The following is a 26269-nucleotide window of genomic DNA, read 5'->3' as shown; positions in this document are numbered from 1 at the left end:
ACATTGAAATCCAAACATTCATACACATCCGACACCCCCCCACCCCCAGCATCTCAACATACACACACAAACATACAGCAAAACAGACCACTTACCAGAGACGTGCTGGAAGGCAGGTAAGCTGGAAGTCGTTGGAATCGTACTACGGCTGCCGTGGTCCAAGGCTAAAATGCCTTCCGGCATCAAGCCTTATGAACCACGCCAGCCGTAGTGCTGGCACTCCATTGGTGCAGCACACACGCACTACGTGGCTCGTAGAAGCAACGTGATGCGTGTGTGCTGAGCCAATGAGGGCCAGTGTTTTGTCCGGCCCGGAAGACAACAAAGACTTTCCGAATGGAGGGCGGCCGATGCTGCTTGCGGGCCGCCCTCCATTAGTAAAGTCTTTGTGCCTCGCGGGCTGGACAAAAGAGCATGGCGGGCCGCAACTGGCCCGCGGGCCGTATGTTGTACACCCATGTTCTAGACAGATCACTGCACTTAATCTGGTGACCGGTCTCCCAGCAGAATATCAGGATTTTTCTGAGGTCTTATCTTCACTTGAATACACTCTTCTACCCCCACACCGAAGGGATGACTGTTCTATAGATCTCATTCCCGATCAACCATTACCTTTTGGCAGAATGTAAATCCTGTCTTCCTCAGAAAAAGAGTTTCTCCGAAATTATCTGGATATTAATCTAAAAAACGGGCTGATAACAGAATCGACATCCCCTGCGGCACAGGATGGGCACCTCTTGATGTTTGCGGCCATGCAGGACAAGTTTGCGCTACAGAGTGGAGAATATTACAGATACCTACAATTAACACAGACCATTCGTGCCCAGTTCACTGTGTTGGCTGAGATCCCAAAGTGCTCCCCCATGTAAGAAAACATTCTTCATGTTAGGATCCCGACAAAGGTCACATCGACACTCTACCAAGTACTTACTGCTTTCGGGGCCCAGGGGTGGCCAGGTGACCAGTGTGCAGAGCTATCAGGGACATTAGCTGGGGAAAGGAAGAGAGAAAGAGGAAGTGAAAAGGAAGGTCTTGAGTTGCTTCCGGAAACAGAGGTGGTTCTGTACAGGTTTGAGAGAGGCAGGGAGGCTGTTCCAGAGAGCGGCCCCAGCTGAGGAAAGAGATCTGCCCCTCCCATCCCCATTCTCTGCTTGGAAAAGCATCTGGACCTCAGAGAATTGGAAGTGGATGAATGGAGAGCTCGAGAAGGAAGATGTTTGGGAGGAAAAAGTTGGAGGTACTGCAGTCCCAGGCCCCAAAAAGCCTTGTGGTTGATGCTAAGGGTCTTGAATTTGATACTTGCAGCCACAGGGCACCAGTGCAGAGATTTCAGAGCTGCAGAGATACGATCCCTAGGCTTGAAACCAAGAGCAAGTTTCGCAGTTCTGTTCTGGATGAGTTGTAAAGGTCTGAATGTAAGTCACTTTGGGTAGTGTGTTATGCTGTGGATGGGAAGCAGAGTAACTCTTACACCAAATAACGGAACCAACTCAGGAAGATGGCAAAGGTTTCTGTTTTAATATCAATTGTCTAAAACAGGGAGTTACAACGGACATCAAGGGATGTCGCACAAGCTCTCAAAGCATTTTACAAAACATCTCAGTTATATAGTGAAAATTCATGATACGTGACATCATACTACGTGGCAAATAAGAGAAACCTATGGGAGATTATGATACACTAAAGGGGAACATATAAGTGTACTTTCTATAAGGGGTTAGGTTGTGATTGGGTCTCTACAGTCAGGTGGACATTGTGTGCCTACCTCTAGGGCAAGTCATCTTCATCATTATTAAGTAAACAGTATATCATTGGCTCTCCAACTAGAAGGCCCTTTGTTATATGGCACTCTACAATTGGTTGGCACACTCATGCCATGTCTGGAACATTCGGCTCACTAGCAGCACGTAAGCTCATACCCCAGGTGCCAGGGGGTGGACTTGACTGTACCTCCCCACCCAATTAGCACAACATCTCTCATCAACCATGCCTTCTGCCATGAAGATGATCTTTGAACTTGGCCTTGCAATGTATTCTTGTCTCTGGGAATATAAGGGAGTGCGAACACGCGCTATTGTTGTTCTTGAACTCCTCGCCTGACTCTATTTCCATCCTTGGCTCACTTGAAAGGAGACCACGATTTGGTGTCTTTTTCAGCATTTAATTGTCTTAAATGAATAAAACTTGGCACCCATGGTATTCTTTCTTTGCACCTTAACAATGGATGAACTAGTCTTGGCTGCTTCAGCCTTCACACCAGGCCAGACAGACCTTCCAGACTCATCCATGATCTCGGATAATTCTTTGCTGCGACACAACTCTCGGCTCTTCTCTCCATGGGTTTAAGCTTACTAAAGTTGTGACACCGATGTCCAATTTCCATATAATGGCGGCTTCACCTGCAGTCTATTCACTACTCATAGCCAGCGTCTAAGATTACTTGATCTACTTGCATTATAGCATCTGTGCAGTTATTGAATGACTTGCATTTTCTGCAGTGCTCTTCACACGTGCAATATTCTTTTCACATATGAAAGTTTATTTGATTTTTTACTTCATCAGGTTCTAGAAGGGTCACGCTTTTTCTTCTTCAGCCAGTCTTCTCAGTGCGTCACACTCATCTATTGTAACGTCACGAGCTTCTCCTTCATTTGCTTTCATATTCACAACCATTATGACAGCACTGAGGATGGTATAGCTCAGATACTCTGAAGAAAGAGTTTTGAGTTTAGGTGCCAAGGCAACAATGAGGAGCTCTGTTTTTGTTGCATTAAGAGCCAACGAGTTGATGGCCATCCAGTCATGGATGGCCATATAAATCCGATTAAGATTGGCTGAGTCCTTGGCATATTGTCCAGAGTGTGTCATGAAAACCTGAGTGTCATCAGCATTGTTAGTATACTGGACACGCAGGTTTTGCAACAATGCCAGAAAGGGAATAATGTTGACATTGAAGAGAGATGATGAAATACAAGAACCCTGAGGCACCCCACAGGTGATGAGGGAGGGCACGGAATGGGCGTCCCCACTAACCACTATGGCACGTTGTAGCCCCAGAAAAGAGTAGATCCATGAAGATGCCAAACTGGAATAGCCAACTAAGGATTGAAGTCGCTCAACTAATAGAGCATGGTCCACAAGATCAAAAGCCGAGGAAAGATCTAAGAGCATCAGGATTGCAGAGTGGCCTTGATCCACAATATTAAGCAGGTTGGCTTTGAGATCAAGTAGAGCAGTCTCTGTTCCATGACGGGCTCTGAAACCGTACTGAAGATTACTCAAAATGTTATTTTGCTCCAGAAAACACTGAAATTGTATATAGGCCACTTTATCCAAAATCTTTAAGATGAATGGGACATTAGTGATAGGGCGGTAACTATCTGTCGCAAAAGGGTCAACATTCTCCTTCTTTAAGAGGGGGAAATCCAGGCCTCCTTAAGGAGTGAGAGGACAGAGCCTTCTGAAAAAGAGAGGTTAACACGTTTTGTGACCCAGGGACAGAACACATCAAAGCACTTAATGAAAAGGCTAGATGGGCAAATGTCCCCCTAGCACGAGGTGGGTCAAATGTACAAAACTAGCTGGGCAATAGAGGATTGGGTACAGGGACAAAATGCAAAGATGGCCGACTCAGTGGTGACGAAAGAAGCTAATTCGACAGAAACCGCAATAATTTCTTGTGATTCTTTGGATTCAGGAGCTTTGTTCCTTCAGGTGCTACGATGCTGGCCTCTATATATTTTCTGACATCATCATCAGTCAATTCATTGGGTCTAAATCTTGATTCGACATTGATCATGACCGTCATCCCTACTGCTTTCTTTGCAGTCTTCTTGCACTGTGTAATTATTATCATTATCACACAGAATCCAAACATCACCATCACTAGTACTGCTCAGAGAAACTTGAAGATGTTCGCCATTCACTGTGGAATCCATGAGAAGATAGACGCAAATCAATTGTCATCTGCAGTGTCCTCTGTCTCATCTTCCACCTTGGTATGCAGATTCGTCAGCAGCGTTATGGCCTCTGTCAAGGTTCCATTCTTGTCATCATGAGAAGGTATAAATGTGCAACATGATGGCCCGATTTTGGCGCAAACTCCTCCTTACATGGCAGTGATCATGTCAAGGTCATATCTGTTCTGCATGGTCATCAATTGTACGGCCCTTAATTCTTCTTTGATAGCATTGAATCCCTTTATGGCGGTGTTGATTGTCTGCAAAAGCTCCCATCTGGTAATTTGAAACCATTTAGCATCCGCCATCATCTGTATCCCAGGCAAGAAGATAGTCGTGAAGATTGAAGCAGTCTTGCTGAACAGCATATGCGCATAGAGAATAGCCTTATATGCGTCTTTTGATTTATCTGAGAAGTAGTTCTACCTTCTGGTTCGATTGAGAAATTCAAGAAATCTTCTCCTTCTCAAATGGGCATCTACCTACTGAAATTCTACAATGTGCAGGTCACTCTGAGGAATTACTAACGCTGGAACATGGATTAGCACCAAGGAACATGTCCCTTCCCAATCCTTGGGTGGCTTCATGTAAGCCCTAGCCTTTGGCGCCAGTTCATACTCAATGTGAAGATAACATGGGGGCCTGGACTTCTTAATGTGCTTTTGTTCAACATTGAGGTTCCCACATAGCTCAGTTCCAAGAACTGTGCTATGCGGTCTAGTGTTTTGGATGTGGTCGGGCCTTGGCCCACCTGGGGCTATATAAGCCACGCCCAGGCAGAGGAACATGCTTTGCGTTACTTTGCGGTTAGCCAAAGGCACCAGGACTGACTCCAGGAGAGTCTTTGATGAGATGGCAAAGCCTTTGAGGCCATAGTGGGAGATCGTAACCTGGCTCTAGTGACTTGCCTACGAGGGTTAGGGGTAGGGATCATGACAGCACTCCACCCCCCCACAAGGCCCCTCTCACGGTAGTTCTTCTGCTCGGCCCTGGTTTGGTTGGATGATTCTGATGGAATCATTTTCTCAAGCGTGGCGCATGGATGTACTCACACAGTTCCCACGTTCTGTCCTGCGGGCCATACCCTTTCCAATCTACTAAATAGTATAGCTTATATCTAGTGTATTTTGAATCTAGGATGTCTTTAACCTCAAACTCCTGTTCTCCATTGACCACTACTGGTTTTGGTGGTGTTGTAACACGGGTTCCAGGTTGGACAGGTTTCAGAAGAGATACGTGGAACACAGGATGAATCTGCCTATTTGATGCTAAGGCTAGCTTAACAGCTGCTGGATTTATTACAGATTCGATGGTAAAAGGTCCTAGATATCGTGGGTGAAAGGTTTGGGTTCCTTTTATGGGCACATGCTTTGATGCCAACCAGACTTCATTCCCAACTTGGTAATCTGGAGCCTTTCTACGATGCTGGTCGGAGAATTTCTTTTGTCTGTTCTTAGCTTGGAGTAAATGTTCGACTGCCTTTTTGAATTCTTGAGAAATGGTCGTGTGTAAGGTTTTAATTGCTGGCATTTCCAGGGTAGTTGGAACATCTAGTTCGGAAGTGAGTGATGTCTACCATATATGGTATAGAAAGGAGTCTGCCCAGTGCTGGTGTGTAAAGAGTTATTATAGGCATCTTCTGCTATCCATAACAAGTCTTTCCAACTTCCTTCCAATTGATGTAGCATACAGCGTAGGTATTGCTCGAGTGTCTGGTTCGTTCCTTCTGTTTGGCCATCAGTTTGGGGATGGTGACTTGTGGATAATCGGATATCGATTTGGGCCATGAAACAGCACTTCCTCCAGAAGTTAGACACAAATTGACTACCTCAGTCTGAGATTAGGATTGAAGGAAACCCATGTAGCCGTACAATATGCTCAAGGAATACCTTTGGCAGGCTAGATGCATTTGGGAGACCTTTAAAAGGAACAAAATGTGCCATTTTCGAAAATAAGTCTACAACCACTAGAATGGTGTTGAATCCTTGACTGAGAGGTAAATCTGTGATGAAGCCGAGAGACAGCGTATGCCAGGGTGCAGGTGGACTTTCCAATGGTTGAAGGAGACCAGCTGGTTTTTGCTTCAGTGATTTATTTTGTGCACACACACACACCGCAGGATAGGATAAATTGAATAATGTCTTTGCGCAAAGTGGGCCACCGGCAGTTTTGTTTTACTATGGCTAGTGTTTTAGCAATTCCAGGATGACCTTCAATTAAGGAGTCGTGATAGCCAGAGATGACTTATTCTTGTAATTCTTTACTTGGCAGGTATAAACGGTTCCTGAAATATGGTAGTTGATCTTTAACTGTGTGATGTTCTCCTTATAAACTCCATTCTTGTAATAGCTTGGGACTCATCAAGAGTTGAATCTTATTCTGGAGTTCATTCTGAGTCAATGTTGCTGTAAGGCCTAGGAGTTTGTCACTCAGAATAATGGCCACTGGATCTGGGGTCGTGTATACCTTCTCATCAATACCCATGCGGGAAAGGGCATCAGCCTTTCCGTTTCTGACTCCTGGTCAAAACGTGATCACGTAGTCGTATTCTGCGAAGAAGAGGGCCCAGCGTAGTTGACGTGAAGATTGAGTCTTCGCTGTTTTTAAATATTGTAGGTTTCGATGGTCAGTTATTTCGGTGATTGTATGTCTGGCATCTAGGAGATAATGTCGCCAGGCCTTAAAGGCTGATTTAATGGCTAGAAGTTCTTCGTCCGTGATAGCGTAGTTTAGCTCGGGGGGTGAGAACTTACGTGACCAGAAGGCTACAGGATGCAACTGACCAGTTTCAGGGTCCCTTTGCGAGAGAACAGCTCCCATTGCCATGCTTGAGGCATCAGTTCCCACCACGTAAGGGAGATCTGGGCGAGGATGTTGTAGAATCAGGGCAGAAGTGAACCTCTTTTTGAGTTCCTGAAAGGCCTTTTCTGCTTCTTCTGTCCATTGGAATTTCTTATTGTTTTTTCTTAATAATGATGTGATCGGATGCACTATCTGAGAAAAACTTGGGATGAATCGGCGGTAAAAGTTTGCAAAACCTAGCATGCTATGGATTCCTTTGAGAGAAGTTAGCGACGGACAATTAAGAATGGCATCTACCTTGTGCAAATCCATTCGATTCCCTTTGGAGTGAGAACAAAACCGAGGAACTCAACTTCGGTGACATGAAATGAACCTTTTTCAAGTTTAGCATATAGTTGGTGTTGGCAGAGCTTTGCAAGTACAGAGCGAACATGCTTGACGTGGTCCTGTTTTGAAGCAGAATATACTAATATATCATCAATGTAGACCAGGGCACAAATGTCGATTAATTCCCTTAAGATATCGTTCATGAAGTACTGGAATGTAATGTGAGCGTTGCAAAGGCCAAAGGGCATTACCTGGTATTCGTACAAGCCATATTTGGTGCGAAAGGCGGTTTTCCATTCGTCCCCTTTTTTTACTCGAACGAGATGGTACGCTCCCCTAAGGTCCAATTTCGTATAACTCTGGGTGTCTTTGACTTGATCTAACAGTTCTGGAATAAGAGACAGTGGGTAGCAATTCTTTACAGTGATTTGGTTTAATGCGCGGTAGTCGATGCACGTCCTCAAATCTCCTTCCTTCTTTGGTACGAAGAATAGAGGAGAGGCTGCCGGTGATTTAGACAGGCGGATAAAACCATTTGCCAGGTATTGATCTAAGTAAGATTTCAAATGGTGGTTTTCTGGTTCAGGAGTGCATAGATTCGACCACAAGGGATTTGTGCACCGGGTACAAGGTTGATCTGACAGTCATATGGCCTGTGCAGGGGTACGGTATTAGCTTGTTCTTTCTGAAATACATCTTGAAAGTCTTGGTATTCACTTGGTAGGGTACCAGTTACACCCAGGACTATCGCTGCTGTCCCATGAGCAGATTTATTTGTATCTATTTGCTGCTTTTCTCTGTGATAGCAAGTGAGAGCACAACTGTCTGAAAAGGTCAACTTCTTTGCACGCCAATCTATTTGAGGATTGTGAGCTACCAACCACGGCATCCCTAAGATTAACCGAAACTGAGGCGCCTTGATGAGGTCGAAAGCAATAGATTCCCCGTGTCCATCCTGCCACAGAATTGTTAATGCTGCGGTGGTGACCTTTTCAGTAGTCAACTTGAGGCACAAGGGAAGCTCCATCTTTGCTGCAAGATCTTGGTCTATCTAGTTCCCAAGTGCTCCGCTACCTATGTATGCTTCTACGGCATGCATCTGAGATGGTTGTTGGTCATTGATCAAAATCATAGGTAACGCAAAGTGGGAGGTCTGTGGTTCACCTTCCTCGCTCGACAAACGGACCTCTACACTTGCCGGGCTTGGTAGTTCTCCGACTCCTTGTTGTTATCTTTTTTCTCTGTGGCCCCAACGGTTCTCCTTGGTGGTTTCACTGGACACTCTTTAAGGAAATGGCCTGATTTTCCGCAGTATAAACATAGCTGCTGTTGCCTTCTCTTGTCTCTTTCAGCTTTAGTTAAAGGGGCCCTTACCCCTCTGATTTGCATCGGTTCCACCATATTTTCTGCTGAACGTGGGACATTGTCCTTTAACCGAACATACATAGCACGGGTGTCCATTCTAATCTGATCTGCTCTTCGGTCTTGAAACCTATGATCTAGCTGAACAACAAGATTAATCAACTCTGCACAGTCTTTTGGTGGATCAACCACTTGAGCAAGAACGTCCTTTAGCTTCCCCCCCGTAGACCTCGATGGAATAACGTGGTTCTTTTCTCTTCAGGCCACCCTGCTTCAACCATGAGCCTGTTGAAGGTTGCTATATATGTTAACATGTCTTGATTTCCTTGACGAAGAGACACAAGTTCCTTGTCTAATGCCTGTCCATGGGTACGACGAGCCAAGAGTTTCTCCAACTCTTGTTGAAAACCCCTGAAGTCATGTAGCAGAGGATCATCCTGACTGACAAATGGTACAGACCAATCCGCAGCACTGCCACTCAAATAAGATAAAACTAAAACAACCCGTGACTGGTCGTTAGGAAAGGCCCCAGGTCTACAAAGGAAATGAAGACGGCACTGGTTCATGAACGTTACATACTTTTTGGGATCTCCCGTAAATCGTTCATGTGGAGCTAAAGGAACTGCCCCAGGAAGGGTTATCTGTACAGGACTGGCTGATGGTGTTGGCACTGATGAAACGCCACCAGGCAGTGGGGCCTGTCCCGCCTGTGCTTGGAGTAGTTGCCTACTCAATTCGTCGGTACCTCTTTAGAAACTATCAATTCCCTCCTCAGGGCGTTGGTCGCTTGCCTGGCTGAATGTACTTCGGCACGTAACTGCCCCAGCATCTGAGTTAATTGGTCAGTTTCTGATGTTTCCATGACATCCAGGTGGATAGTGGTATGAATGTTTCACGTTCTGTAACGCTCACCTGATATCTACGGGGATGCCACTCAGCCCTGTTTGGACCACTCGCACTCTCAAACCCCTCCCTGGATATTGGTTCAGCTGAGGATTGGGCCTGCAATACAGGAATATCGGATTCAAAACTTAGCTGTCTCTTGCTGATTGGCTCCCGCCTCCCTTGAAAACCAAACCTTCCTTTAGATCTTTTCCTCACCGTGCTTTTTTGTACGATGCGCTCTCCGTCCTGCTTCTCGGTGCAGGTGCGCGTTGCTGGTGCAGGCGCGTCACAACCTAGTTGCTTCACTGGTGCGGGCCCTGTTCGAGTCCAGACCTGCTGTGACTCTAGCTCGTTAAGGTAGGTTTTGCTGTTTTATAGTCTTGATATTCTGTGTCTTCTTCCTCTCTCTTGTTACTTGTCTTTTTCTTTTTCGTAAAGTCTCTGCTTCTTCCTCTAGGTGTGGGAAGAGATTATTGGCATTGTCGTGCTGATTAGAGTTGAGCACGAGGCGGTGAGTGAATGTGCAATGCGCAGTGCTATCTCGTCTTTTCTTGTGCTCACCTGTGTCTCCCCTCTTGTCGGTCGCTGTGATGTTTCGGAATGGATGCTGACCAAAAGACACTTGAATCAGGTAAGAATCTTATGGTTTTTGCTGTACTTGAATTGGAATAAGTAAACGCTTACTAATGCTGGTGTTCTCTGGATCGGGTAAGCGATGGATCGAAGACAGGACACTGCTCACAGGTAAGTGTCGTATTTACGATGTTCTTGTTCTTTCAGGTGCGTGGCTCCAGGATAAGGCAGGCAAGGAACTCAGGAGACCGAACTGAACACGGTGAGCGTCACACTGCTAACCGCAGAGTAACGCGAAGCGTGTTCCTCTGCCTGGGTGTGGCTTATATAGCCCCAGGTATCCCAAGGCCCGACCATACCCAAAACACTAGACCACATAGCACAGTTCTTGGAACTGAGCTATGTGGGAGCTCACATGTTGAACAAAAGCCCATTAAGAAGTCCAGGCCCCCATGTTATCTTCACATTGAGTATGAGCCTGGCGCCGAAAGCGCCAGGACTGACTCCAGGAGAGTCTTTGATGAGATGGCAAGGCCTTTGAGGCCATAGTGAGAGATTGTAACCTGGCTCCAGTTACTTGCCTATGAGGCTTAGGGTTAGGGATCATTACAGTCCATTGACTAAGACTTGTGTTAGCCCCCAACATCCAGGTGATCCAGCAATTTCTGTTATATCTGGGCATTCCATCCTCGTCATGTCTTTCACAACCACCTCGACCTGTCTTGATATAATCATCCTGGAAAGGAACTGACCATTTCAATCTCCATCGCAAAGTGGTCCAACGTCCCTGAAATTGTCTATATACTCATGCATGCTGCAAGGTGAACGACGGATCTGACATTGTGTTCTGGGACTTCTCTTGAAATAAAGGTTTGCACTGTATTCATAGCATAGGGTATGAGAGCACAGACATAGCAATTCTCCTTAGATGTTCTCTCTCCCACCTTTCGCATGTGCTGATACCACATGTTATTACCCAAGTGTGCTGTATTGTCTAGACATGTGTTTATCACCTCATTATCTTCCTATGCATTTCTCCTATATCTCCCATATGAAAAGTTTGTGTACTGACCACAAAGTGAATCAAAAGCAGTTTTCATAGTGGGAAGAATCAAAGGGACATCTGCTTTATCAGGACCAATATGATAGAGAGTGTGAAACAGGAGAAACAGAAAGACAAAAAGAGTAATCGTACAGGCATATACTATGCACAAGACCATCGACGTCCATCTTTCTCGCCATACTGGTGCTGGCCGTGTTTGTTCATTCCCTAAAATCATGTTAGCTTCACCATTCCTCATTTCTAATATAATCATAAGAACATTATTTTACTCCTGCAATTGCAGTATCTGTTCTATAATCGCAATAAGAAGCCTTCTAAGTGCCATTTTTGGGATCTTGTAAAAAAGTGTGAATATCAACGTCTTTTCTGACAGGAGCAGGATACACTTGAAGGATAAATACAAAAACAGCAAGCACAAGCCTATGCACATCACTGTCAGTGAGAACCATGTGTCAAACGAAAACAGATATTCAGTGAGAAATTAATCTGGACATTGAGCTTGCTTCCAATTTCTGATCAAGAACAGACATTTAGACATAACTTTGATAGGTAAATGTAATTCTAAAGTTAATTTTTCAAAATTCCTAAGACTCTCAGCAAGGGTTTGCACCACTACTAAAATATTTACAAGGAGTGTCTGAGTTTTTAGTCTGCATGCAAAATATGCATTTATAAACTGGTTTCCTTATCGTCCTTCTTCTTTGTCATCGATCGAGTCTGCACATGCTGAAATTCTTCTTCTTGCCTTACTTCTGGATCAGCAACGGGGGGGTGTATGTCTCGCCTTTATATATTTTCACATCACTTAAGTGAAGCCAAGCTTGCATGCCTTGGACTTTTACTGCGGAGGGGGTTATATTTTCTACGCAAAAGGGGCCATGAAAACGTGGCTCATGCCAGTTTCCGGTGAAATTTGGAATTAAGATAGACTCTCCAACAAACAGCTTGTGTGCCGATAAAAGTTCAAGTGATCCGGTTCCTGAATTGTCTTCATCTATGTTCTGAGACCGATCCCCCCCAGATGCTTGAGTTGATCTGAAATGAGAGATGCTAGAGGTCATACATGTCAAATATTCTTTCAATTCATCACCTAACATTTTAGCTACGCTCTGGGCATCACTTGTACTCCTAGACGGAGGTGTAAGAGGCGTTCTCATTCGCCTCCCTGTCACTAGCTTGTGAGGGGGCGGTGATGGTCTGAACCAAGCTGATTCCAAAGGGCATATAAAGCTAAGGGTAGGTAATATAGCCATGCCTTCTTCAATGTTAATTTAATCTTGGCAATCCTTCTTTCAGGCGGCCGTTGACTCTCTCATTTAATCAGTTTGCTTGTGGGTGATAAGCAGAAGAAAACTTGTGCTCAGTATTCAGTAAAAGTCCTACCTGATCAAAAACCCAATTTACAAAATGTGTCCCATTATCAGATCTCAGCACTTCACACACATCTTGGAAAGACTTCACATACTAAAAACTTTGCTGCGCATGTCTCATCAGGGTATTTACATGGACCTGTCTCGATCCACCTAGAGAAGGGACACACCACCATCATCAGATACCTATATCCATTACACACCTGCAGCATATCAACATAGTCAATAAGTAAATGCTGAAATGGACCATTCGGTCGAGGTATTACCCCTCTGATTGTTCTCAGTGCATACTTTAGACATACAATGCAATTCACTATAAATAGTGCAACATGCTCCAATAAATTGGGAATAAACTAGTCTTCTGCAATTGTTGCAGCAAGACTCTACCTTGTTACATGTGCGGGGTAATGCAGCTGCTTAAGATCAACCTTTAATAATGCTACTGGCATCACCGGCTTTCCAGTACTATCCGGTCGCCATAATGCTTCTCTGGGGGATAAAGAACACCCCCTCCGTGTCCATTATTCCTGCTCTTCATGTGGTGCACTTCCTTGAATCTCCATTTGTTGGGTCATCAGTAATTTATTAAACCCTTCTTGTATCAACATAGCTGTGACGGACTGTGCATGCGCGACGCGCTCATGTGGACGTGAGTAATCTCAAACCCAGTGGCCGCCTGCATCCTGCTCTAATATCCTGGTTCCCTGACAGCTTGCCCGACACAAATCGGTGCAGGGAAGCCTGTGGGGTACAGATCAACTCTGCCAGATGGACGGCGGGCGCCATCTAGGCCGCGCAACCATCGGGTATACAGAGGATGACTTCCCCCTTTTGAACACTCTGGGTGCTGCCGGTCCGGTCGCCTGCCTCAGGACCAAGTTCAGCGGCCGGGGCCACGGAAAACCAATGCTGAACAGGCAGTGCCTGGGAGGGAAGAGGGCACTGACGGGCTCATGGAAGGTGAGTAGTAGAGAGGGCGAGACCCACCGGCCCTGGCGTGTTCATGGAAGCCAACAGCTACATCCTGGGCCCCCCATAGACAGGTGATGATAGATGGCCCCCCAATTGACTGCAGCAACTTCGATCATTGTCCGTTCCAGCCCCACCAGTGACTCTGCCCCACAGAAGACCGATGGGCCGGGCCCGCTGGGGTGCCGCAAGACAGCTCGAGCTCTGCTGGATACATGACCCAGCCATAACTCCTCGCACTTCGCCACACATTGGCGGCGATCACAACTAGGAACTCGCCGACGTGTGGCCTGGTGGAGCTCAGGCAGACCAGAGAGGCATCCCTTCCCTGCCTGAAGTGCCTGGTGCAAGGGTGGTCGCAGCCTGGTGCTCGGCTGCAAGAAGCCCAGGGCTGGGGCCCTGCTCTACACTCATGCCCCTGGATGGAAGGGCAGCAGACAGAAGATGAGGGGGTATTAAATGACCAGTGCCTGGAGGAGGTGGCTAATTTGTGAGACCTTTTATAACCTGGGAGGACCACGGGATGACACGACATAGCACCAAGCAGTGGTGGGCATGCCCGCCAACCCAGCAACGCAATCACTATACTTTGCCAAACAATTGGAAACAGGTGCAAACTACAGAAAGCACTGGAGCCACGCAGGGAGACCACTTCCGGGGTGGGTGTGTTGCATTGGCTGGGGGCGATCTTGTTTTTCATATCAGACCTGATTAAGACCTAAAGGTCAGCGCTACAACCCCATTCCCCTCTGGGGGTGGGCACTTGGTACTTCCTGCTCGAAAGCACTCCCGGATGCCAGGAAGGAGGCACAACGGCCAGGACTCACAGCGGGCAGAAAGAACCTTGCTCCCGATCCCCTGCCACCACTTTCAGACATCCAGGCACTTACGCTGGAGGGTATGTTGGAGAGCAATTGAATTAACTGCACTACTGCTATCACCCTGAGAGTGGCCAAGTGGGGTTACCACATATAACCACAGGATCCAACAAAGGACATTGCCATCGCCGCTGTGAAGCCTCATTCTGTGGTTGACCGACTGGTTGGTGGCCGCCCCCCAGACAGAGCCAAAAGTAGATCCACATAATGGTCAAGGACAAAGTCAAACGACAGGCCCTGCAGAGCAAAATGGACCACTTCACAGTGGGCACCCTCCAAAGGCCCATGGCCCAAGCCTCAGAGACTGCAGATATGAGAGACAAGCTACAGGATCCACCCAACTCTCATTGATGTCATGATGGCCATTGGTGAATCGAGGTCATCTCTGGAGGGAAAGATAGGTGGCCTGTCTACAGAGGTGTCCTTCCTCAGACAAGATCTCTGTACCTTGGCCTCGAGAGTGGGAGAAACAGAACAAAGGATATCAGGCTCGGAGGATACCATCAAACAAATGGAGAAGCAACTGGCCGCATATACCCAAAAGGTGACCCAACTTGAAAATAGAGTGGAAGACAATGAGGGCCGTGCACGCCGCAATAACATACCATCCTGGGAGTTCCCGAGAAGGAAGAGGGGCCCACTGTGCAACTCTTTCTTGAGCAATGGCTCAACAAATTGTTCGCCCCAAAGAAACTCTCCAAGTTTTTTTCGAGCGAGCAGTAACACAGTTTCCCGATTGGTCACCCGGTCAGGTTACAGGTGCTTCAGGTTGGGGGAGTACAAGGAGGAGATGTGGGGATCGTTGGTCTGCACAATTGTTCTTGATTGGCATGAGGCAACAAAGGGGGAAGTTTTGGATGTTTGCACTTAAAGGTTGTTTTGGTTGGTCACATAACTTGGATCGAGGGGTTGCATGGAGGGTGTAGACATGCGTCCTGCTAGCTCCGGGTAAATGAATTTCCAGGCCCAATAAGAGCTGTGGTTCGGGCACTGTTCTATATGCCACCGGGGGGACCCTCAGAGCAAAAGCAATTGAGAGGGGCGGAACCTATCCCACATCCTAGCTCTGACTCCAATGGCGCATGAGGGACAATTAACCTTGCTCACCCGGAACGTAAACGGACTGGGCTCCAGTATTAAATGCAGGCTAGTACTCCAGTTCCTTAACAGGCATTCACACAACATTTCCCTTCTCACAGAGACACATCTAATGGGCATGGAATGCAGGTTTTTTCGAAGGTACAACTACGCAACAGCCTTTCATGCAGGATTCTCTAGAGGGGCAAGAGGAATGATGATCCTCAAACATAAAACGGTCCCATTTCAGTTGGAGGGGGGCTAGGCAGATTCGAGAGGGCATTTTGTGGTGGTAACTGGTGACATAGGGGGCAACATCTGGGATAATATAGCAGTATATGCGCCACCCCCACTCACACTCAATACAGCAAGGCTGGATAAACAAGCAGACTTCTGGTAGCTCAGGGGGGACTTTAATGAGGTGATGGAAGTGGACAGAGACAGAACACATAAGAGTACCAGGAACCCCAACCTCCCAACTAAATTAAACTCCTTTGTGACAGCACTCAGGTTGGTGGACGCATGGCGAATGATGCACCTCACAGACTCTGGGCTCTCCTTCTTTTCTAATGCACACAAGTCCCTTTCTCATAGAGATTACTTCTTTGTCACACAAGACATAACACCAAGACTGGTGACTGCTACGTATCTTGCAAGGGGCATCTGGGACCACTCCCCCTTGATTATAGTGCTACAACACGGCCGAAATAAATCCAAACACACATGGCGTCTCAAAGCATACTACCTCGGCGGCCCTGGGGTGGCCAACGGACTCTCTCAAAAAACAGTGGAATATTTCTCCCTAAACGAAGCCCAGTTATGCTGTGGGAGGGCTATAAAGCGGTGCACCACAGGGAATCTTTCTCCCTGGTGTCGGCCCACCTACGGCAACAAACCCATGAAATTGCAGAGGAGTGTGCAGCCAGGGCTTAAGAGGGGGTTCCTAGCATCAGGGACACGTGCTTCACAGGATGCTCGTATCACAGCTCAGGAGGCCCTAAGAAATCTGGCATTGGGCAACACGAAGACTGCCCACTGGTAAGTACGGAGTCAGATATATGAAATGGGAGACAAAGCTGGGAAAACCCTGGCAGGGCTGGAAAGGCGAGTTAGGAACAGGGGGCATTTGCAGGCCATACAAGACACTGGGGGGGGGAATTATTGACTGACGACGATGAGATTGCAGAGGCATTTGCCACCTTCTATGAACATCTCTACTCCCCCCCCCCCTTGGGTGTAGGCGCAGGAAACAGAGGGCTCACACTTCCTACATTTAATTGCGACCCCCAGACACACAAACTGGAAGCTGAGATCACAGAGGAGGAGGGGGCAGCTGCTCTGTCCCAACGTCAGTCTGGGAAAACTCTGGGACCGAACTTTTTCCGGTGGAGACCTGGAAGCGCTTGGGAGAAGCAATAATAGGGCACATGCACTGCATGCTTGGAGGAAGGGCGGCTTCCCCAAAACCTCAGGTAGGCAGCCATGGTGGTGATCCCCAAACCAGGGAAACCACCAGACCTCTGTGCCTCCTACAGGCCAATATCACTCATCAACGGAGAAGCCAAGGTCCTTGCCCGGGTCTTGGCCAATAGACTGTTATGGGTTATACACTCCCTCGTGCACCTGGACCAATGTGGATGTATGCCATCTAGGCCCACTCGCATGAATTTACGAAGGGTACATTTTGCTATTGATCAAGTAACCTTGATAGACGACCCACTCGCACTCTTGGTTGTGGATTTTGAAAAAGCCTTTGACTCGGTGGGATGGGCTGCCTTATGGGATATTATGGGTTGCATAGGCTTTGGGGCCAACTACATGTCCTGGGTAAGGATACTATACGATTCCCCCAAAGCAGTGGTACGGTTTAATGGGACTTCTTCCAGGGCTTTTGTGCAGGGACGGGGATCTAGGCAGGGTTGCCCCTTCTCCCCCTCCTATTCACACTGGCTATAGATGTCAGAATTCTTCCTCACAAACTTGACTCCGTAGTGCAGAGGACGAATTCTTTCTATCAATATACCTCTCTGAATGTACAAAGGAACATCCAGAAAGATTGATTAATCGAAAGACTGGAATCCTTGGAGACCTCGTGGCTGTGAAGAAAGATACAGTAATTAATAACCTGAATTCTATAGCAAAAATTTTGAGCAAGATATCTATTACACTAACCTGTGAGGTTAGTGGCAAGACCCAGAACTATTAGGATAAGGACTCTAGTCAGTAGTCGTGGAAATTTCCTGTAACAGAAACCAATGCGTGAGAACAGAATAAACTGAGGGATCAATGATACAAACAATAGCCTAACCCCTATGTTAGATAAGCAGTATGAGTAGGTAAGAATATCCCTTGGATAGCCAAACGTGAGAGAAAAGTTCCTATCTAACCCGTATGGATTGGGGTGACCCACTTCCCTAAAAAAAAGGAAATAAGAATGCAGCACAAGTTACCGTACCACAATAGTTCCACTAGATCTCTCCCACGGTGCAGCTGAGGCTGAGTCCGGGTCTGGGTCTTCAACGAAGCCTACGGGATGGCTAGGATGGAAAACACAACACTCCCACGTAGCAGCGGAGGCTGGCAGGATCCCGCGGTGCAGCTGAGGCTGAGAACTCCTTTTCCCACGATGCAGCGGAGGCTGATACTATCCCGCGGTGCAGCTGAGGCTGAACCACTCCTAACCCGCAAGGAAGCGAGGGTTGAGAAAGTTGTCGTTACAAAAGTATGTGGAAGTCACAAAGGTGAGTGCACAAAAAAGGAACTCAAACACGGAAAATCTGAAATCCGTAAAGGCATCAAAAAACAAGGGGGTCAAGAACAGCAAGCCAAAATCCAGTCCGAATCAAAAACACAAGCGGGCAGCGACAGAACCAGGGAGCAGGCAAGTAGCGAGTCCAGGGACGAGTGCCCTACGTCTAAAAAACCAGAAGTTCCAGGTACCAAGACAGACTAGGGAAAACCAAATGCAGGTCCGAAAAAACGTAAGCAGAATCACAAAAAAGGCACAGATCGAAGCAGTATACCAAAAAGAGCTCAATCAGAAGCACTAAACTTAGGACAAGGCGGAGTTTAAGAAGAGGAAGTCATGTGACTAGTGTTTGCTTCCTGAACGCCGACTCCCTCCCCTTGACAACGGCTTCCACCGTTGCCAAGGTAACTTCCAAGCCCTTCTGCATGAATCAGGTCGGAAATGCAGGACTCTTTTGCTGCATTTCCATCTTACATTAGGTTTAGCGAGACTCTTGGCGAATCGTGGATTTCTTGAAACCCGTCGCGAGTGACGTGACAGTACCCTCCCCAAAAGGTAGACCCCCTTTCCGAGAAGCCCAGAAGTCGGCAATCAAGCGTGGGGCATGGATATGATCCACGGGTTCCCAAGTACGGTCTTCCGGCCCATAACCCTTCCAATCAACAAAATACCATCGAACACCCTTGGAAACTTTAGTAGAGAGGATCTTGCGAACCTCATATTCCTCCTCACCCTGTATCTGTAGAGGTAGCGGACGTGAAGGCAGGGAGGTGTTTGGGTAGAAAGGTTTCAGAAAGGACACATGGAATACCGGATGTATCCGCCACTTCAAAGGAAGGCGCAGACGCACCGTCACTGGATTGATTAATGCAGTGACCAAATAAGGACCCACATAACGAGGCAAGAGGGCCCTTCTCCCTGGCAAGTGCAGATTCTTCGTAGATAACCACACCTTCCCACCCACAGAATAGGGCTGGAGAACGATGAGCATCAGCATAGTGTTTGGTGCGTTCCTGAGCCAGTTCCAAATGTCGTTTAACCTGACTACGGATCGACACCATACTTTCCACACAAGAGGCCGCTGCGAGATGATTAGAAGGACAAACAGGGGACATTGGCAAAGACCTAGGATGACGTCCAAATAAGGCAAAAAAGTGCGAGGACTGAGTAGAGGAATGCAGAGAATTATTATACGCAAATTCCGCCATAGTGAGGACTGAGAGCCAGTCGTCTTGATATTGATGGGTCAGACATCTTAGGTATTGCTCCATGGTGGAATTCAAACGTTCCGTTTGCCCATCCGTCTGGGGATGATATGAGCTAGAATACCTGTCATCAATACCAAAAGAGGTAGTCAAGGATTTCCAAAAATGAGAGGTGAATTGCGAACCCCTATCCGAGATAATAATGGAGGGAAGACCAAAGAAACGGAAGACATTCTTTAGAAACAACTCCGCCAACACCGGAGCAGTAGGTATCCCATGACAAGGTACGAACAAGGCCAACTTGGTAAAATAGTCGATGACAACCCAAATAGTATCGAAACCGGACACCGAAGGCAGTTCAACCACGAAGTCCATAGATGATATATACCAAGGCTGGTCCGGTATGGGCATGGATTGTAGCAAACCTACTGGTTTAGCATGGGAACTTTTACATTGGGCGCAAACATAACAACGAGCGATGTATTCAGTAACATCTTTGCCCATGGATGGCCACCAACACCACCGATGTAATAGATCCATGGTTTTCTTAGTACCAGGATGTGCTGCCACCTTGGAATCATGGCACCAACTAACCGCTTTCTTTCGAGTAGTCTCGTCTGGCAAGTATAACAAACCTTTGACATACGGAAGACCCGTGATGATATCAAGACTCAATCGTTTAACCTCGTCTGGACTTTTCTGCACCCAAACCAGTAGTTCAGAACGAAGAGTGGGTTTTAGAGTACAAGCACATACCACCTGATGAGGTAGAAGCAACTGCTTCTCGGGTCGGTTCACAGAAGGAACACCATGCATACGTGATAATGCATCAGCTTTGGTGTGTAAGGCTCCAGGTCTGTATGTAATGGTAAAGTTAAACATCGAAAAGAATTCATGCCACCTGGCATGTCGAGCCGTGGAACATTTAATCGATTGTAGGGCTAGTAAGTTCTTGTGATCTGTGAATACCTGGACTGGTACTGCTGAACCCAATAAATGATGTCGCCAGGTCATAAACGCATCCCTGATGGCCAACAACTCCTTTTCTGTTATGGTATAGTTGCTTTCATAAAATGTTAATTTTCGGGAATGAAAAGCAACCGGGTGCAACCCATGAGTATCTGGGCATTCTTGAGACAGGATAGCACCCAGAGCTATGTCAGAAGCATCAGCTTCAACCACAAAAGGAAGAGAAGGATCTGGATGTTGAAGAATGGGAGCGGTTGTAAACGCCGTCTTGAGATTAACAAAAGCATTAGTACAATCCTCTCCCCATAGAAACAACTTTTTACTGCTTGTGAGAGCAGTTAAAGGAGCCGCCACTGTAGAGAAGTCCCTAATGAATCTTATATAGAAGTTTGCAAATCCTAAAAAAGACTGGAGAGCTTTAAGTGATGTAGGTATTGGCCAATCTAACACTGCTTTGACTTTAGACTGACTCATTTGAATTCCCTTGGACGTGATATCATACCCGAGAAATTCCCCTTCAGTAGCATGGAAGATACACTTCTCTAATTTAGCAAACAGGCGGTTCTCTCGAAGCCGTTGTAAGACCTGGGTGACATGTTGTACATGAATATCATAATTAGCTGAGTAAATCAAAATGTCATCCAAGTAGATAACAAGGAATTGATCGATCATATCATGAAAGACATCATTTATGAAGTACTGGAAGGTAGCAGGGGCATTACAAAGTCCGAATGGCATAACTCTGTATTCAAAAAGGCCATATTTAGTTTTGAATGCAGTCTTCCATTCATCCCCACTACGAATTCTAACCAAATTGTAGGCCCCTCGGAGATCTAATTTGGTAAAGATAGCTGAAGAACCCAGCTGATCCAACAAGACAAAGATTAGAGGAATAGGATATTGATTCCTAATAGTGATTAGATTCAGAGCCCTGTAGTCGATACATGGACGCAGATCCCCTTCCTTCTTAGGAACAAAAAATAGGGGGTAAGCCGCGGGAGACCGAGAAGGACAAATAAACCCAGACTTAAGAGACTGATCAATGTATTCTTTGAGCACTTGGTCCTCCTTGTGTGTCAATGAATAAAGCCTCCCAGAAGGTATCTTGGATCCGGGAATGAGATCTATGGGGCAGTCATAGGGTCTATGAGGTGGTAAAACCATGGCACTTCCTTCATCAAATACGTCTTGAAATTAAGCATACTCTTTAGGTAACTCCCCTGTGAGCACTGCTCCGATGGTGGATGTAACGACATGGGTTATCTACTGGAGATTTTGACTGCCAACACTGGTTTTCACAGTGTTCAGACAAGAATTCAATGTTGTCCGTGAACCAATCAATGGCTGGATTGTGTGTTCTAAGCTAGGGAATCCCTAAGATTAACTTGAGCTGTGGGGCTGAATTGAGATCGAATCCAATGGTCTCAGTATGCCCCTGACCAGTTTCCATAACAAGGTCAATGGTTTGATGGGTAACCATGCCAGACAACAAGGAAGAACCATCTACAGCATTAACAGCCACTGGTTTGTCATTCGCAAGAATAGGTAAGGCTAGCTCTTTGGCATATAGCGAATCAATATTGTTTCCAGTGGCACCTGAATCAAGCACCGCAGTAGCTGGAACCACTTTCCCAGGAGGGAACACGAACATAACTGTCATAGTGAAAGGCGTTACCAAACTGGAGTCCATTAACATAGAAGGGCTCGACAAAAAGACTCCTCTTATTGTCGAGCTTTCAAGTTTCCCTGTTTCTTCATGGGTTTCTTAGTACACTCTTTCAGGAGATGATCGGAAGCACCACAATAGAAACATAAATGGTTCTTTCTTCTATTTTCCCTCTCTTCTGGAGAGAGGGGTCCCCGTGTGGCCGCTCCAATTTGCATGGGCTCGGGTCCTCCTGCAGTTGGAATAGGGTTAATTGATACTGGAGGAGGTAACCCCTCTTTCTCACCCTTTCTAGCGGCCTTGCGGGCATCGATCTGCAGAACCAGTTCCAACAATCCTGGAAATGTGTTTGGGACGACTGGTACCAAAGCAAGAGTATCTTTTAATGCATCGGATAACCCTTTGTAAAAAAGCGAGGCCTTCTTATCATCCGGACACCCTGTCTCAGCAGCCAGTTGATTAAACTTGGCCAAATAAGCCAGAAGAGTTGAATCCCCCTGTTGTAAACTTAACAACTCCAACTCCATAACCTGGGCCTTGTACCGTGTATCGAAAACCTTACCCATGGCTGCAATTAATGCATCACAGTCAAACAGTAGAGGGCTACCCTCTTCCAATAAAGGGTTAGCCCATGCTGCAGCAGTACCCCCAAGGTGGGATAACAGGAAGGCTGCTTTAGTTGCGGAATCAGGGAAAGATCCTGGGCGACATAAGTAGTGTAATCGGCATTGATTCAAAAATCGCCTGAAGTGTTTAGGATCCCCATGAAACCGCTCAGGAGGAGCTAGCGGAAACTGTGAGGTAACGTAAACCGGCCCTGCCTCGGCCTGTGCGGCTGCAGCACCTACACCCGAAGCGGATGGAGGTGGATGAACCGGAAGGGAGGGGGGATGCATGGCCGTTTGTATTTCCAAGATCTGTTGTTGGGTCGTGGCATGTGCATTAGCCATGTCAGTGCGCAAATCTGCCACTAACTGAAACAAATTAGCCAGGGTCTCGTTGGATTCCATTTATGAGGCTTCTGGAGGGTTGCCTAGAGCGATGCCAGAGGTTAATATTCATTCTAAACCTTCCAGCCATAATCTCTTTTGTTTTGCTATTGTCACCCCGAGTGGGACGGGTATGCCCAGACTTGGGTCCCGTGCCTGTTGGGCCTAGAGACCCAAGCTACTCCTCACTGATGACGCCCAACAAGGCTGAAACATGTCTGGGGATGCTTGTGGTCTCCTGCAGAAGGGATGTGACCTAGCAGTTTGGGCTGGACTACCCCTTTGGCGGGTGGGACCAAGCCTGATTTGCATATGGTCTTTCCCCTTTTGTAATGGCTTGGCAGGCGAAGAACGATGGTCTGGAGGGTTGCCTAGAGCGATGCCAGAGGTTAATATTCATTCTAAACCTTCCAGCCATCATCTCTTTTGTTTTGCTATTGCCTTTCCCCACTAGTCTGATACATTTTCAAAGAACCATAAATGAAGATAATTTCCCCACTGACAAAGGATTTTCCTTCACAAAGGGTATATCATCATAGAATTCAACATAATTAGCACATGCATGCACTTGATTGCCTTCTGCTATTGGCTCAGCTATACGTGGCAGGATTCACTATTTTACATATGACAATTTTAATCGCTTGGTTCGAAATTCTTGCTTCATAGGCAGAAGCTCTTTGGGATGTCAATGTACCTTTGGGCTTCTCTAAAATGGCAAACAGAGCATGCTCCACAAAGAGAGTCATAGAGCAGCCCATAACAATATTTGTAGATTTCTCAATTGCAAATGTGGCGGCTGTCAATGACTATTCGCAAGGAAACTGTCCTTTCATAACTGGGTCTAAAATCCCACTATAATACGCTAGAGGCTTATACCCCAATCTAGTCCTTTATGTAAGTACTGCTGTTATGACTGTCCCATTTGTGTGCAAAGATAAATAAAACTCCTCAGCATAATTGAGGATTCCCAAAACAGGGGCTGTACAAATAGCTTTTTTCAATTCCTTAAACCGTTCCTCCATTCCTTCAGTCCATTCTATTTTTACTTTATTCACTTGTATTTTCTTTAAAGCTTGCAAAAGGGGTCTCGTGTATGAACTTTAATCAAGCACCCAGGCTCTAACATAATTGCATAGTCCCAAAAACTGCTGCATTTGTCTCTCTGTATCTGGCTTTGCGGTTTTTATAATCGCCTCAGCTCTTTCAGGTGCTACCTTCTTTCCTTCATGTGAAATCAACTGCCCTATGTTTAACACCTCTTCTTGACTGTACTGTAACTTCTCTTTGTCTACCTTGTATCCTTTGTCTGCTAGGATAGTCATCAGCTGAATAGAATCTTGCCTGCACTCATCTTCCGTCGTGACACAAAATTAAATGTAATCTACGTACTGTATTAACGCACTGTTAAGATCAATATTGCCTAAGTCCATCTGTAAAACTCTATTGAAGATCGATGGAGACTCACAAAGTTATGACACCGATGTCCAGTTTCTATATAATGGGAGCTTCGCCTGCAGTGCTCTTCACACATGCAATCTTCTTTTCACATATGACAGTTTATTTGACTCTTTACTTCATCAGTTTCTATAAGGGTCATGCATTTTCTTCTTCAGCCAGTCTTCTCAGTGCATCACATTCATCTCTTGACACGTCACCAGCTTCTCGTTCATTTGTTTTCATATTCCTTCGAGGAGCTCCTCACTCAGATTGTCATCTCTTCAGGGATACATCAGAGAGGGTTTCCTTAGTGGATACCTTTTCTCGAATACTCGTCATGGAATGGTCACATCTGCTAGTGTCAAGCATGACACAATTTTGGGCTTCCAGCATACAGATGGTAGGGGGGGTGGGACTTCCTGTAGAGGCAATCAGCTGCTCCTCTAGAGGTCAAAGAGTAGAGGCAGGCAGATTTAGAAAGATGCTGTCGCAATAGTCCAGCCTAGAGAGGACCAGGGCTCTACAGACAGTGAACGAAAGTGAGAAAAGGCAGAATACCTTCTTAGAGAGATCAGAGATTTGAGGAGAGAAGGAGAGGGTGGAGTCAAAGATGACACTGAGGTTCTTAGCCTCACAGTTAGGAGCAGGGGCCCAGGGTAGGTGGCCGGAGAGAGAGAGGAAAGGAGGAAGCAGGTGTCCCAATGAGGAGGATCTCGGTCTTAATGGCATCAAGGCAGAGATCATTGGCAGCACACCGTTCCTGAATTGCGGCCAGACAGTCTGGTATGAGAGAAGGAGCAGAAGTGGCTGAGTGGAGCTTGAAGGGGAGCTAGGTGTCATATGCATAACACTGAATGTTAGAACAGAATATAGCGATGTGGTGGCCCAGAGGTGCCAGGTAGTGGTTGAATAGACAGGGAGAAAAGTTAGACCCCTGGGGAACACCACAGAGAGAGATAGAAGAGAGGATAGATCCCAGTTGGGCCTGGGAGGGTCAGTCAGTGAAAAAGGAGGTCAAGCAGGACAGGGCCTGACCAGTGATACCCAGATTGTCACGGAGGCGATTGAGCAGGATGGCATTGTTGACCGTATCAAAATCAGAGGATAGATTGAGGAAAATGAGGACAGAAGGAAGATTAGAGTCAAGATTAGCAAGTCTTCACAGGCTTTCAGGAGAGCAGTTTCTGTGCTTCAGGCAGCTCTGAAGCCAGACTGGTGGTCGTGGAGACAACCAACGAATTCAGTATGCAGATTAAGCTGGGAGATGGCCAGCTATGCCATTTTCTCAGGAAACAAGTGATGGAGATCAGGCGATAGTTAGCCGGAGGGGATGGATCGGCAGAGGGCTTCTTAAGAATGGGGTACACAAGGGAGTTCTTAAGGGGGTAGGGGTTGGTTCCAGTGGCAAAGAAGTGATTGCAGAAATCGGCTGGGGATGGCTTGACCTGAGGGGTAGAAAGAGAGAGGTGGGAGGAGGGGAGGAAGTAGTCACTCCAAGAGAGAGTTGTCAGAGGGTTAGAGAGGTGTAGGTCTGAGGAGATCAGAATATACAGGGTGCGCCCTGCAGAGTGAGCCGGGCCAGAGGGAAGAATAGAGAGAGAGATAGAGTCTCAGAGGTTGCGAAAGAGCCCTGAAGAGGGGTTGGTGGCAACCAGGTGGATGTTCAGGTCTCTGAGGAGCAGAAGTTCAGATGTAGAGGCAAGGAGGGAGGAGGAAAGGTAAGCCCAATCAGAGAGGAAAAGGGAGACCTGGCCAGGCGACCTGTAGATAGTGGCCACAGTGAGAGTAGGCATGACAGAAGCAGGGATCCACTCCAGGAGAATCAATGTTACACTCCCGATGGGACAGTTAGTTCTGGGTTCAGAAAGGATCTTGTAGCCATCAGGAAGGTAATTGGTAGATGGGTATGACACCATTCTACAGGTAGTAGACTCCACGATTGATGAGCTGCTCGAGACTCCATGTAAATGTATGGATTGGATTATAAAT

This window comes from Ambystoma mexicanum, chromosome 4q (genome assembly GCF_040938575.1).
Source record: "Ambystoma mexicanum isolate Mex_15411 chromosome 4q, UKY_AmexF1_1, whole genome shotgun sequence".
Taxonomy (NCBI): domain Eukaryota; kingdom Metazoa; phylum Chordata; class Amphibia; order Caudata; family Ambystomatidae; genus Ambystoma; species Ambystoma mexicanum.
Note: the sequence above shows the minus strand (reverse complement) of the source record.